Here is a 15,592-nt window from a genome sequence, read left to right as displayed (position 1 = left end):
TTGTCCCTGGATAGCTTCCACACCTTGTGTCTCTTGTCTTGGTTTGTTTTCTATCGATCGTTTAATGTTCTATCTGCACTTTAATTACTAAACATGTGATTGCTAATCTGTGGATAATAATAATAAAAGAAGTAAACTACTCTAAGCATAGAACATACCATAAACTAACATGGCATTGGAGCTGAGGTGAAGAAAAAGCCTAAGCAAGAGCAAGAGAAATCACCGAAGAGAAGATTGGCAAGGCTATCCTAAGAGAACTATGGGGTCCTCAACACTCTTCCCTACCGAAGACAAGCTCCGTGAGAAGTCTGACTATCACGGATGGAAGGTGTCTCTCGATCTAACCTTAGAAGATCAAGGAGTGTTGGACCATGTGAGAAGCAATATTGTTGAGGCTCCATCAAATGCACCCGTTGCTGCTAGGAACAAATGGAAAATTGGTGAAGTCAAAACAAAGAAGATCATCCGGGACTCTATCGACAAGCGCTTGGTGGCATACATCTCCGACCTGAACACCTCCAAGGAAATCTATGATATACTGGTGAGTTTATTTAAAGTTAATGATGCAAATCAAGTTTTGTTTCTTAGAAATAAGCTGAAGGAAATTAAGAAGGGAAAATATGAGAGCATGCAGGCATATATCTTAAGAATCACCAATATCAAGTACGATCTCCTATCTATTGGAGAAATTATTACTGATAGGGAACTGGCACTCTCAACCCTTGGAGGATTACCATTTGAATGGTACGTGTTCAAGACTACTCTTCTCAACAATAATGTAATTCCTGGTTTCGAGGAATTAATGGCAAGATGCATTCAAGAAGAAACAAGGATAAAAGAGCAAGAAATGCCCATGCTTAAAGGTCCTCCTGCTGCCTTTTTCTTCTCATGCTAAGAAAAGAAATAATTCCAGGACTAAACAAAAAGAAAGGCTGGACCTAAGGGTGGAAGAAAAGGATGATGTTACATTTGTGATAAAGTAGGTCACTATGCAAGGGAATGCCCTGTTAGAAGGAACTCTCACCAGGACGACGATCAAAATCCCTCTCATGGCAATCAAAGAAATGGCAAATCTAATAGCGCAGGTAAAAGGAGTGCTGGAAATCAAGGAAGAGGACAACCAGTCAAAAAGGCTAGAAATTCCAGGTATGAATCTAACACTGTTGACAATAAACAAGATGAATATTATTTACCAGCTGCTCTATCTACCTCTGCTCCTCCAGACTCGCTGGGAAATTGGCTTATTGATAGTGGTGCCTCAAGGCACTTCACTAGTTACAAATAAGTTCTCCATAATCTAACCGTGAAAGGTGTAGGCAATGTCTCTCTTAAATTGAATCAAGGTAATATGATCCACTTACAGGATGATTATATGTACCTGACCTAAAAAAGAACCTGGTTTCCATCTCGGCACTAGAAGACAAAGGCTACAAGGTGACCTTCAGCAATGGCAAGGTACGTGTATGGAAAAACAATGTTAAAGATGCCTTTACTCTTGGGTTTCATGTTGATTCATTATATAAGGTCAGTGGAATTCTGCTAGGTGTCATGTCTTGTGGCACATCTCTTCAGTCTGAACTTTGGCATCGGAGGTTTTCCCACCTTCATTATAAAGCTCTACGCGATGTAAGACAAATGGTAACGGGGATGCCTGAATTCCGAGTAGAGAAAGAAGGTGTATGTTCGGGATGTGCCGAAGGAAAGCTCAAAAGGGGACCATTCCCCTCAAGCCAAATCAAGACCTCTGACATATTACAGTTGGTTCACTTAGACATATCTGGTATGATGCCTGTGAACTCCTTGGGAGGATATTCATATTACCTTACTTTTACAGATTATTATTCTCGAAAGACTCGGATATACCTCTTGAAAAAGAAGGATGAAGTGTTCTCTTGGTTTTGACACTTCAAAGCCTTGATCAAGAATCAAACCAAAAATAAGATCAAGATCTTAAGGAATGATAATGGGATTGAATATGAATCTAACGAGTTTCGTGACTTTTGTAAAGAGGCTAGCATTAAGAGTGAGACTACTACACCATATACTCTTGAACAGAATGGTGTGGTGGAAAGGAAGAACCGTATGATTGTGGAAGCTGTCCGTGCCATGCTCCATGATCAAAGACTTTCGAAGTTTCTATGGGACGAAGCTACAAACACCGATGTATATGTACAAAACCAATGCCCTCATCAAGCATTGGGCTCCAAGACTCCTGAAGAAATGTTCATCGGTAAGAAACCTGACGTATCACATTTTAGAATTTTTGGAAGCCCTGTATATTTTCATGTGCTGAAAGAGAAAAGGAATAAATTGGGTGCATCTAGAAAGAAAGGAATCTTTGTGGGCTATGGTGAAAATACTAAGGGCTATAGAATCTATGCATCCGGTCAAAGGGAAGTCGTGATTAGTCATGATGTCACCTTTCACGAAGATATGGCTCTCAACAAGGTGAACAATCTTCCTACTTTAAGGATCTCTCAAGAAGCTGACACCAAGGAACCAAAAGAAAAAGATGATGTAACAATGCCCAATGTGGATGAACCCATGGATCCTATTGATCCACCTGAGCTTTCCTCTTCTAGGGAAGAGGCCCTCTTGGCTTAGGGGGCTACTCGATGATGCTGAAGGACACATTGCATCCCTAGGAACCTTCCGTGAAAGTAAGAAACCTAACAGATATCAGGGATACCTGACCATCATGAGCACGATCATACAAAATGAGCCTTCATCATTCTCAGATGCCATCAAGCATCAGGTACGGAAGGATGCTATGACCAAAGAATATGAGTCTATTATGAAGAATGATGTCTGGGAAGTAGTTCCCAGACCCCAGGACAAGACAGTTGTCACTTCTAAATGGCTTTACAAGATAAAGCATGCAGCAGATGGAAGTACAGAAAAGTATAAGGCTCATTTTGTCGCTCATGGCTTCTCTCAGAAGGAAGGTATAGACTATGATGAGATATTTTCACCTGTTGCCAAATATACCACCATCCACTCAATCATAGCCCTTGTGGCTTCACAAGGATGGAACCTATATCAGATGGATGTCAAGACTGCGTTCTTGCATGGTTCGATCAAAGAAGAGGTCTACATGGAGCAACCCGAAGGATTTGAGATTTATGATCGAAAATTTCATGTATGCAGGTTGAAGAAGGCTCTCTATGGGCTGAAGCAAGCACCCCGAGCATGGTATGAGAGGATCGATAGCTACTTGATGAAGCCGGGATTCACTAGGAGTGAAGCCGATCCTAACCTTTACTTTAAGGTTGAAGATGACAAACCTCTAATAATAGTGTTGTATGTGGACGACCTCTTCCTAACAGGTGCAAACCCTCTCATTCACAAATGTAAGAGGGAGTTGGCTTCTAAATTTGAAATGAAGGACCTAGGACTGATGCACTATTTCCTAGGACTTGAAGTTTGGCAGAAGCCAGGGGAAATTTTCCTATCTCAAGGAAAATATGTGGTGAAGATTCTTGAAAGATTTGGTATGGTGGATTGTAAGCACGTAACTACCCCGATGGAGTGTTAGACTCTCTCATAAAACAATAATAAATCAAAAAATAAATTAATTAATTAAATATTCCAAGTTAGGAATTTGTGCCTAACTCTTGGGTTGTTCCTCTAAGATAGGAGTTAGTTTAGGTAACTCCTATATTGGTGTGTCTGGTGAGAAATTATCTCAACCAAAGGAGAAATTATCTCAACCAAAGGTGTCTAAGATAGCACGCACTATCTTAAGAACACTATCTCTCATCTATTTATTTGTAACATTATATTCAATTATGGCTGTAAGAATGAGAGTGAGAGAGAAGCATGAGGCTTCAGCCTTTTTCCGCCAATATTGTGTCTCTGGTTTTATGTGTGATTTATATAGTTTTCTGAGTTAATTGAATTTTTATCATGTGGTATCAGAGCTAGATCTAAACCTGTGTTGTGAGGAGGTGCATCTAAATGTTAACCGTGTTGTTGCAACCTGAGTATTTTGGATGAAGCAACCTGCGTGTGCAGCCGTAAGCCATCCCATCTCCATTGCGGCCGTGAGATTCGTGGTTTCGTCCGCTGGGGGCATTTTTCTGAGCATTTCTCTGCTTTCCCGAGAAACTAAAAAGGACGCTGAGCTGATTGGACAGGGGCGATATTCTGTGGATTGGAAGAATCCAGCGGATTGTAATTCTCTGGATGAATTACAGAGTGCAGTAGCAAACGTTATTGAGACTTGCATCCAAAAAGGTGGGGTTACATTATTGAGCAGCTCAAAACAGTGGGCAGAATGTTTGTAGGAAAGGAAATTGCTGGAAGCGGTCTACGTCGCTGGAAAATCCAAAGGACTCATGGAAGTGTTGGGATGGACTCCCACCGCCGAGATTTAACGATGGTGTAAGTTGTGTAATTGTGTTGAATACAAGCTGTACTTAAATCGCTTTTAAAATCTATAATTTAAAGATTCTATGTGGCAGTTAATTCTTATACTGTAATTATGGATTGTAAAACTTATGAGGAGCGTGTTACCAATTTGAGTGTTGAAGTGAATTCCGTATGACTGTTGAGGAGAAGATGTGGAAGTCTGGAGGTGCACGTCTCTCTGTTTGGAGGAACTTTCCGTGTGATTTTTCATAGTCAAGGAGTAGCTTTATTTTTCCACAATTTTGATCTTTGTGGGAGCAGAAGAGTCCGAAGCATACTGCTGTTTACGAGGAGTGTCCTTCTTGCGGTTTTGACGGTCAAAATGGATGGATTTTGTTGAATTATTTGTGCAGTTCCCATCTTCACGTCAAAGGCGAAGAGTCTCAAAGCATACGGCTGATCAGACGAATTCATGTGGTGTGGTTTTCATAGTCAAATTTGAAGGGATTTGTTTTGCTTTTGATGCAAATTTCGTCTTCATGTTGGCGGCTTCTTTGTCTTTAAGCCAAAGAGAGTTAGAACAAACTAAAAGCAAAGTCTAAAGATTTTGTTTCGCTTCAGCGCAATTGTCATTTTCATATCGAAGCCCAAGGTCTTCTTTTATCTTCTCCAGTGCTTCAAAGTGAGGCTTCCATTTAGTTGGTTTTATAAAACCAAAGTTTCAAAATTGTTGTGTAATCAAAACTTCTGTGCAGGAAAGGATCCAGTATTTAGTTGTTTCCAATCGTCGAGCCATTTTCCTTTGCTACCAATTGTTGTGTGCAGATGTTGAACATCGGAAACTGAATTTTGTGGAGAGAATACTAAATGTTGGAGTTGCCAACCTGACAAAGAAATGACTAAAAAAGGCGTGGAGGAACCTGCATAAAAAACTGTGCAGGAAATGTGTTAATCTGAAATGACAATTTCTTTTTTCAAAGTGACTTTTCAACGCACCAAAGGCGAAGCATCTATTCTGCAGCAAAATGATCTCGTCCTTCAAGATATAATATGCAGAATATGGAATTCAAAAAGTGCAAATGGAAGTTTACGATGAACAAGCTTTTGAAAAATACGTATGGTGATGGTACGTATGGTTTTTTTATAAAGGAAATGGTGCATGCGTTTTAAAATTAAAGTCCAAAATTTATTGACCTTTTTTAAAGTTAACTTTATATCACTTTTCAAGTGATTTCATAAAGTGATTTAAAATGAAAAGGATTTAAAGGCTACGTAAAGAGATGTGTTCTTTATTTTAAATTTTGTAATTTTAAGATAAGGGGCATTTTTTATGTAATGGAGTAATAAGGTGATAAAGTGTGATTTTTAGGAGAGATAAGGAGTGGATAAAATCATTTATTTGTAATGGAGAGATAAGGTAAATTTTATTTTGTAATTTTGGAGCAATAAGTGTGTATTTTTTTAATTGTGGAGTGACAAGTGAGATTCTTTTGTAAAGTAAGGGATTATTTCCCTGTAATGGAGTGATAAGGATTGAGTTTTCTTTCTCTGTAAGTTTGAAGTGATCGGTTTTTCAAAAGAAAGCTCATTGTTGTAGGAGGTTGAGTCAGTTTTTTTAACGCATTTGCTTCCAAAATTTGCGAGCGTTAGATTCTCACTATTTGAGAAAGCTTCAGTGGCAATGTTGTAAAAGATGAAAGGTTAATGATCTCAATACTCAATAAAGACATATTATTTGTGGTGATTGTGTCCAAGATCCACCCGAAATTGAATAAGGGGATCTTAGGTACACCATGTGTATTTGTGATGGCGAGTGTTTTAAGGCTTCATGTTTTTGCTTTTTTATTTGTGTCTAGTTTTGACACATACATGCTCGCATTTACCACACATAAAGTTCAATGCAAGTAAGCACAACACATGTAATGAAATAGTTGCAAGGAATGATAATCAAGCTCCACACATACAACAACTCATCAAAGTTTTCAACATCGACATTCTACTTCAACAAGCAACTTCACTTAATCAAGTTAAAGCATTTCAAAGCAAAGTCTACATCAACATTCTTGCAAACAAATTTCAGAACTTGTGAATCAAATTCCAATTACATTGCATTGTACGGGTGCATTCTCGGTTGAAACCGACACCCATGTTTTGATTTGATCAGAAGTCAAGCACGTCAATTCTCTTCAACTTAGTCAACTTAAGACAAGTGAATTCCTTGTTTTATGTGAGTCATTCAAACCATTGTAAGCTTTTTGGGTGCATTTTCGACAGTGTTCGACACCCTTCCTTTAAAGCACAATCAAGTGAGTCCATGAGTTTTAACTCCTTGAAAGAACTATCACAGCAACCAAAACAAGTTCAACTCTAACAAGTTGAGTTCGTCATCAAGCGAGCGTGGCTATTCATTCACGTGAGCGTTCACACAAACGCGATCGTCATCAAGCGAGCGTGCCATTCAAGTCCCATAGCAAGCGAGCCTGTCATCCAAGTACCAAAATCAAGTGCAACAGTTCAAAGCACAACATCTACAACAAGAGAGCCTGACTTCAAGTGAGCAAGTTCAAATGGCGCATCATATTCAGTTATTAAACATTCTTCACAGTTTGCTCATCTCCAGTGATGAAGACATGGTGCACATCAGCAAAGAAACTCTTGCTGATATTTCACGGCATCTACAACAAATGCATGAAACCATTGAGTTTCTTCAACTTGAGTCCCAACTTCAAAGGAATGAATTGCAAGAAAAGGGTGATACTTTCAAGTCTTTGAACCATCCAGATGATAAGTCATTCATCCCAACAACTTCAAGTGTCGAAGTTGTTCATGATCAAAGTCAAATTTCTTCCAAACCCATCATCAAGCCCTGGGAAGAAATTCATAATAACAAGAATAGACGTGGCTTAGGATATGTCCCTGATGACACCAACTTACAAATGCCAGATTATTCCAAGCCAATTAAGTTTGTGAGTGCAGGATTTCTTGAACCACTCACCTCAGCAGGTTCTGAGAAAGTTGTAGACAAACGAAATTGCATGCAACCTGAAGTTCATGTTCAACCGAAATGCTCTCATTGTCAAAGAGCCGGTCATATGGAAGATCAGTGTTTTGATCTCCATCCGTGTTGCCATTGTGGCAAGCCCAATCATTCCTCCGAAAAATCTCGCAACCCACACAAATCAGCCAGATTGAAGATACATTATGAATGGATTGATCCTTGGGAATGGTCATCCACAGTCAAACGGTTGTCTCAGTTCTACAACCGACTACAATCATACATAGTGCAGCCAGCAATGAACAGATGATGGTACTCTCATGCAGTTGAATGAGGGAGTACAACAGTGAAACTCTCCTACACCTGAAGGGGGGGAGTTCAAATATATTTTGGAGAAGATTGTCTCTCCTTTCAGCTGACAAAGGGGGAAAATGTCAATGAAATTGACAAGTGGTTGTCAGAATGAAAGTCTCGACAACATCAACGAAGTAGCCAGTGGGCATCTTCATCAGTAGCCAGTGGACATCTTCATCAGCCAGTGGGCATCAGCAAATTCGCCAGTGGGCGATCGACAGCCAAAGCAGCAGTGAGCAGCTTTCATCATAGCAAAAGCAACATTGAGTTGTTTTTCGACATCTTCAGCCAGTGGGCAATCATCATCAAATTGTGTCAGTGGACACCGGATGCTGTTTTCAAGCAAAGGACAGTTGGATCCTTTTGCGGCTTGGCATATGATGGAGTTGTCAAGCGTCCTTCAGAGATGAACCAAGCATGCAGCTGATTCATGTTCTCTTCAGATTTGAGTTTTTTCCAGCATCCAGTTTTTGGCGGTTTTTTCAGGCAATGTTTTTGAGGATCAACATGAGAACTTGGAAGATGGTTCTCGTTTTTGGATTTATCATTGAGGGGGGGAATGTTAGACTCTCTCATAAAACAATAATAAATCAAAAAATTAATCAATTAATTAAATATTCCAAGTTAGGAATTTGTGCCTAACTCTTGGGTCGTTCCTCTAAGATAGGAGTTAGTTTAGGTAACTCCTATATTGGTGTGTCTGGTGAGAAATTATCTCAACCAAAGGAGAAATTATCTCAACCAAAGGTGTCTAAGATAGCACGCACTATCTTAAGAACACTATCTCTCATCTATTTATTTGTAACATTATATTCAATTATGGCTGTAAGAATGAGAGTGAGAGAGAAGCATGAGGCTTCAGCCTTTTTCCGCCAATATTGTGTCTCTGGTTTTATGTGTGATTTATATAGTTTTCTGAGTTAATTGAATTTTTATCATGGAGCTTGACTTCAAAAGGTTAAGCGATAGTGCTGCTGGACCTGTTTTATGAAATGCCACCGATTATCGACAACTCATCAGAGCATTAATGTTCTTAGTGAACTCCTATCCAGATATATGCTTCGTAGTCAACACATTAAGTCAATATATGGTTGAACCTCACCACATACATTGGATTGGTGCCAAGAATCTGTTAAGATATCTTCATGGCACAATTACTTATGGGTTGAGATACACTGTTGGAGATGTGAGACTACTTGGATACACTGATGCTGATTGGGCAGGCAATGTGGTGGACCATAAGAGCACTTCCGGGTGCTATTTCTCCTTGGGATCTGCTTCGATATCCTGGATGAGAAGGAAGTAGAAGTCGGTGGCTTTGAGCACTGCCGAAGCAGAGTATATTGCTACTAGCATGGCCTCCTGTGAGGCAGTCTGGTTGCGAAAGCTCTTCAGTGAGCTATTTGTATTTACATTGGATACCACCGTGATCCTATGTGACAACCAGAGTGGGATTCATTTGTCAGAGAATCTCGTATTTCATGATCGCTCCAAGCATATCGATATCAGGTACCACTATATTTGAGATATGGTGTAGCGAGGAGCAATAAGGCTCCAACATATCCATACAGATGAACAGGTCGCCAACATTCTGACAAAGCCCTTAGGGAAGGTCAAATTCTTGACATTCCGAGAATGACTTGGTGTCATTCAAAGACCCTCTAATGAGGGTCATGTATGATGTATTGAGCTTTGGGAGCTCCGAGGGGGCGCGGGGTACTTCTTGGAGTGACATATGACCATAGGGTGACTCACCATCCCCTGGTGGTGTAGGTGTATAGGGTAAAAGAATCAAAATTTTCCTTGTGATACCCCGTGGAAACTATGTAACAGGATGATCAGTTCTCTTGTGAGGTCTGGATGATGTGTTCTCCATGATGATTGTGTAGCAGGATGATTAGTTCTCCTGTGAGGCCTGGATGATGTGTTCTCCATGGCAATTGTGGAACAAGATGATTCACTCTCCTGTGGACCAAGATGATTAGTTCTCCATGGCATCCACTGGACAAGATGATTCGCTCTCTTTTGGGACAAGATGATTTGCTCTCTTGTGGGACAGGATGATTTGCTCTCCTATGGGCAGGATTGATTAGTTCTCCTATTGAGGCATCCTACCCATGAAGTCTGGGACTCATGGGAAGTACCTCTCATCTGATCAATGAGTAAGGAAATGAGGATAGGGAATATAGTAGTACCTATGGATGCATCATTGTATTTACCATACTCCCTATGCTAGGATGACCTTCATTGATCTGGGATCATGGGGCCAATGGTAGGAGTTGTACCCACTATGACACTGACTTTGGGTCGGTTTAGGACTGGTCTGGGACCAGTGGTACACACTCTGAGACTAACTTTGAGTAAGTGGAGGATGGTATGATACATCCTCGATCATTTCTTCTTCTTCATAATTCAGACAAATCAGAGCAGAAAAAACAGAACAGAGCAGATCAGAACAGGGCAGAACAGAACAGAGCAGAGCAGGCACAATACGGTAGAGAAAAGCAGGGGTCAAGCTGTACAAGGTAGTGCATTTGATGGATGAATAGTAGCGACTGACAGACGAATTACAGATGGAGTTCTCCCTAGTTGAGAGGGAATGTTAAAATTGGAAACTAGGGCCAAACTCCATGTGGGTCATCTTATTCATGGCTAATAATATTTTTATTAGATTCCTCTCATCGAGAGGTGTAGGATTGATCTAAGGATCATCCGATTCCGATAAGTATTTATGGAGATATGAATTTATTTTGATTATGGAATAATTATCAAGCCGACCAGCAACTCATGTAGGCTTAGAAGCCCAATAGATGCATCTATTCATCATCAACATGTGTATAAAAACACAAGAGGTCTTTTCCTCATTTGGACACACACATCTCATCACATCTCTCTCTCTCTCCTCTGCAGAAAAGAGGATCTTCTCCTACTGATCAGAAAGAGACTCTTCTCTCACATGTGTAGAAGGAAGGACGCAGATTTAGGGCTGCAACTGCAGATCAAAAGCTTGACCAACATTGACCATCAGACTTTCTCTCAGAACTGTGATGTAGGTGGAACTGACTCTCCTCAGAAGGTCGCATTTTTTGGTGAAATAATCAAGCCGATCCGACGGTCGGTTTGCAAGATATTGTCTGCCCTAGTTTAGGGTTGATCTAGGGTTTGCTACTAGTAATGTAAATCAGATTTATGTACTATTTCTCTCTGTTGAATTATTGAAGATAAAGGAAGATTTGATCAAAGAGTTTCCCCATATTGGGGTTTGTCCCTGGCTAGCCGCCACATCTTGTGTCTCTTGTCTTGGCTTGTTTTCTATCAATCGTTTAATGTTCTATATACACTTTACTTACTGTACATGTGATTGCTAATCTGTGGATAATAATAATAATAAAAGAAGTAAACTTCTCTAAGCATAGAACATACCATAAACTAAAATTGGTCCTATCATGAACTAGTTCCGAGAGAAGAGAGTGGAAATGGTTCACGACCAGGTCCTCCATTTCCTCATGTTGGATTATTTTGTTTTCAACTTCATTCTTTATAGAGAAAATACTATTGTGATGGTGATGTTGGATCATTGCTTTGTGAAAGAAACGATGTTTCTTTCCCCTTCTCGTAGCCAGTTAACTCTAGATTTTTGCTTCCATAGGATCTCTTCCTATTTTCATCGTTCTTCCAGTTGGTTGATGATCCTCCCTTCTTCCTCCACTAGGTGTTCTTCCCTGCCTTGGCTTATGATTTGTTGTTGGATTTTTTCCATCTTGTTAATCAATTAGTGTTGGTCTCTCATAATGTGCCCAAACTCTTCCTTGTTCCATTTCTTAATCTTGCTTTTTATTTCCTTAAGCTTCAATTGGAACGTGTGCATATGGTTCCTGCCAAGTTCCTCACTTTCCTTCCACCATTCTTCCACTTTCTGCATCAACTTAGGGTCCTTGAGCCAAAAGGACTCAAATCTGAAGGGACAATTTTTGGGACCTGTTTTTAGGTCAATCTCCAACCAAAATGGCCATTAATAAAATCCCATACAAGGGAGGATGGACGCTTCCAGGAAGATGTCATGGCTGACTATTAGCTCAGAAACCAGAAAATGGGTCAGACATGATGCAATCTGGTGTAGTCCCCCTCTTCTATTATTCTAGGTGTGGATTCCATTGTTGGATGGCATGTCAACTAGGTGAAGCTCGATGATCAGGTCTCTGAACATTCCCATGTCTACGTCCTGACATCTGATTCCCCCTTTTTTCTCCTCTAGGGATGTAATCATATTGAAATCTCCCCCAACAATCCATAAGTCGTCTCGATAATCTCTTCTCATATTTTCTAGGTTTTGAAGGAAAACCCCTTTTTCTCCTAGAATATGAGGCCCATAGAATCCTGTTAGCAAGGCCCAATCTCTAGATCCAATATGTGTAAATCTCCTAGAGAGGATTCTGGGTCGACTTACCCAATCTTCAAAAATTATTTCCGTCGGATTCCATAGGATAGCAAGTCCGCCTGCACTGCCCTAGCATCCTGGGCTATGAAATCATAGTGCGTCTTGAAGGTCTTTATGATGTATTTGATTTTGGCTTCTAGGATCTTGGTTTCTTGGATCACCATAATGTTGGGCTTGTCTTTCTTGAGTCTCTCTTTCAAGCAATGTTGTTTTCCTTTGTTGTTAAGGCCTCTTATATTCCAGGATTTAACTATCATTTGGATGATATATTGAGTTGATGGAATACTGCTGACAGTGGCACCACTCTTCCAGAGTTCACCAACACTTGTCCTATCATTTGGATGGTCTCATTTAATTTTTTTCTTCCTTGTTTCTTCCCTCCTTTCCCTAGGGGTCCATGGTCCCCCTCGGATGATTTGTGATCCTAGTTGTTCCGATTGAACTGATCCCCCTATCCCCTATTTTTCTTTGTATTGTTGGAATGTTTCTTTGTATAGTTGCTTCTGATCCTTCGGTATAAAACGCTCATCCAAATTCCTCCACTCATTTAACAGCCTGCATAAGACTTTCTCTTCATTTCTTATGTCTTCTCTTTGACTATTAATTTCGATGTTGGCTTGTTCTATTGGCTGTTCCACGATCTCTTTGTCATATATTTCCTCCTCGGCCTTTATTTTTGCACTATTTCCATGTTTGTGCTATGTTGGTTGGTTTTCTCGACCTGTTTCTTCCATATAGCCTTCCCCTCATCCTTCCTCCTTCTACAGGATGTCATACCAGTTGTTTTTTTGTGGTCCTTTGCTTGGCCAGGGTTGGGTCGAGGTATGAGGGTTCTTTTGAGTTTGCCTCTTCCTTTGTATTTCCTGAAAACCCTCCTCCCCTTATTGTGATTTCCCGAGTTATTTCCTGTGGATGCCTCCTGGGTCTCAGATTGGTTCCTTGGGCAGTCCTGGAACATATGTCCATATTCATGGCATCTATGAAATCTGAAGGGGATATGCTCGTAGTCAATGGGTTGCTGCCATACCTCCTCGTGGTATTCCAACTCAATGGATTCTGGTAAAGGTTATATTATATTCATATAAACACAAATCCTTGCGTAAGATGTGTACCTTCCCCTTCTCATGGAGTCCACAACTTTCACAAAACTTCCTATGGAGTTCCCGATACCCTCCAGGATGTCCAGATCCTAGAAGTCCACCGAGAGGCCAAAGAGGTGAACCCATATCGGAGCCACTACGAATTTTTCTAGATCCAGATTATAACACTCCTCCCAGTGTCTCATGAGCAACCCTCCATTGTTAAAGAAATACAAACCACCATCAAACACCCTTTCCTTGTTCTCCACGTTGGAGAAATCACTGTTAAGAATCCCCTAGCCCCCAATTTCAGCGTGATGTGGCCTTTTTGTTGCCATTTATGCTGAATCCACTTAACTAGTTTCAGTTCAGTTGGCCAGACTCCTACAAATTTGCAGATCATTGTGTGGTACTTCATATATTTCCTGTAGTTCTCGATTTTGTTGCTGGGTATGAAAAAACGAGGCTTCTTTGTTGCCCTTGGGAGGCACTAGATGCACATGCAAGTCTTCCATTGGGCTCCGAGGACAAGGGGTCCTTTTTCGTGACCGTTGTTGGTTCTAAAATGTGGATGCAAATTAGAGTTTCATTTACTATCAATCCGGATAACTAAACTTCGAGGATCATCCAATATATATGGACTTAGAGGCAAACTAAACTAAGCTAGGTGAATAAATTCCAAAGCTCCCTTACAGGAGGTCTTTCTTTGGGATCTCCAACACCTATTTAGTCATTTAGAAAAATGAAATCTAAAGACATTGTGACAAGTGTAAGAAATATTAAAGCTCCCTTACAGGAAACTGTTCATTAATATTTCTAATCATCTTAATCAACAAATTATTTAAACTAATGAAATCGAACATTAAGTAAAAAATCAGATTCATTGAAAGAAACATTAATACTTTCTTACGAAAGGTCATTAGTTAATATTTCAAACATATGAACCTAATGAAATTTACAAACAAACATAAAATGAAATCTTACCAAAACAAAAGTGTACTTGCTAGACAATGGGGGCCCTTCCAAGGATTCACAAGCACATCAAAAGAGAAGTCAAATGTAGAAGATCAAAGAAGCTCCATTTTATTTATCTTCAATTGCAAATTGCAATTACAAGTTCTACATTCCAAGAGGTTCTAAAATCTCCATTACAATGATTCCAAATTCTAACTTCTCCTTACAAACTTATAATATCCTAAGGTACTAAATTCTAACTTCTCAATTCTAAATTCTAAATTCCAAAGTTACAAATGAAGGAGATAACACTCCTATTTATACAAAAGTTATGATAACAAACTCATAAATGTGGATCCACTATTCCCTCTTCAAATCCACATATCTCTCAACCAATGGTGACACATAACCCTATCCTCCATGATCTTCTCCATGAGGTCCATGATCTTATCCATGAGGTCCATGATCTCCTCAAATTCGAATTTGAACATAGAGTGCCACATAAGGGTGCCTTAGGAGCTTCCTTTGTAACTACACACATCAAAAAACTCATTCTAATTGTTAGGTATAAGTATTTGGATATTATTTTCTAAAGTTTAACCACAAATTCACTTAAAAATACTAAGAATTAATAATGTTTTGGAAAACACAATGGTAACCCATTTAAGTGAAGCTGATGTGGTGACATGGTGGTGGAATAGAGGTGATAAAATGTGTGAATGGAGTGAAAGTGGATGTATTTTAAGGATAATTCTGTTGAAATTACCACTGTAGACAACAGATTATGCAATATACTAAAACACAATACAAGATCTACTTCTACAACACTTTGCGGAAGCTTAATCGAATTGAGAAAGATCAAGAGAACAAATATAACTAAGAATGAGAATCAATCACACATAACATAGAAGAAATATCATGGGGAAAGCCTCAGCCTAAAACCCCAACTATGTATTATCATACAAGTGGAAAATAGTCAGAGAATTACACAAAGCCTTAGCTTGGAAGCCAACCAACTCTTAGTATAATCCCTCTGCTACTCATAGACAATTAAAGGGCTCTCACAAACCTTCTCCTCTGCCCTCCAAGCCTCCTAGTTCCTTGTGCAATTTTTCTTGGGGTCCAGTGCTTCCACACATGTGAATTCCCACCTCACACTGCTCACTTGGCCCAGTAGTAACTGCACAATCCTGAAGGAGATAAATCCTTCTGCATGGATGAGTTTCCTTTATAGGAAAAAAATCATCCAATTGGTAGTACATTGTCCCTCCTCTGATCTCAACTAGGTCTCTGTCTGAACTGACATGCATGAGTTATTTATGAGGGAATATTTAGTTATCTGAAGTGCAGCAGTTACATGCATGCAAGCATTGACTAACTGAACTGACAATTAATTCACAAACTGTTTGAATTAATCTAACT

Source organism: Pinus tabuliformis, chromosome J (assembly GCF_031772625.1).
Source record: "Pinus tabuliformis cultivar Carrire ecotype Pingquan chromosome J, CPIR1, whole genome shotgun sequence".
NCBI classification, from domain to species: domain Eukaryota; kingdom Viridiplantae; phylum Streptophyta; class Pinopsida; order Pinales; family Pinaceae; genus Pinus; species Pinus tabuliformis.
Note: the sequence above shows the minus strand (reverse complement) of the source record.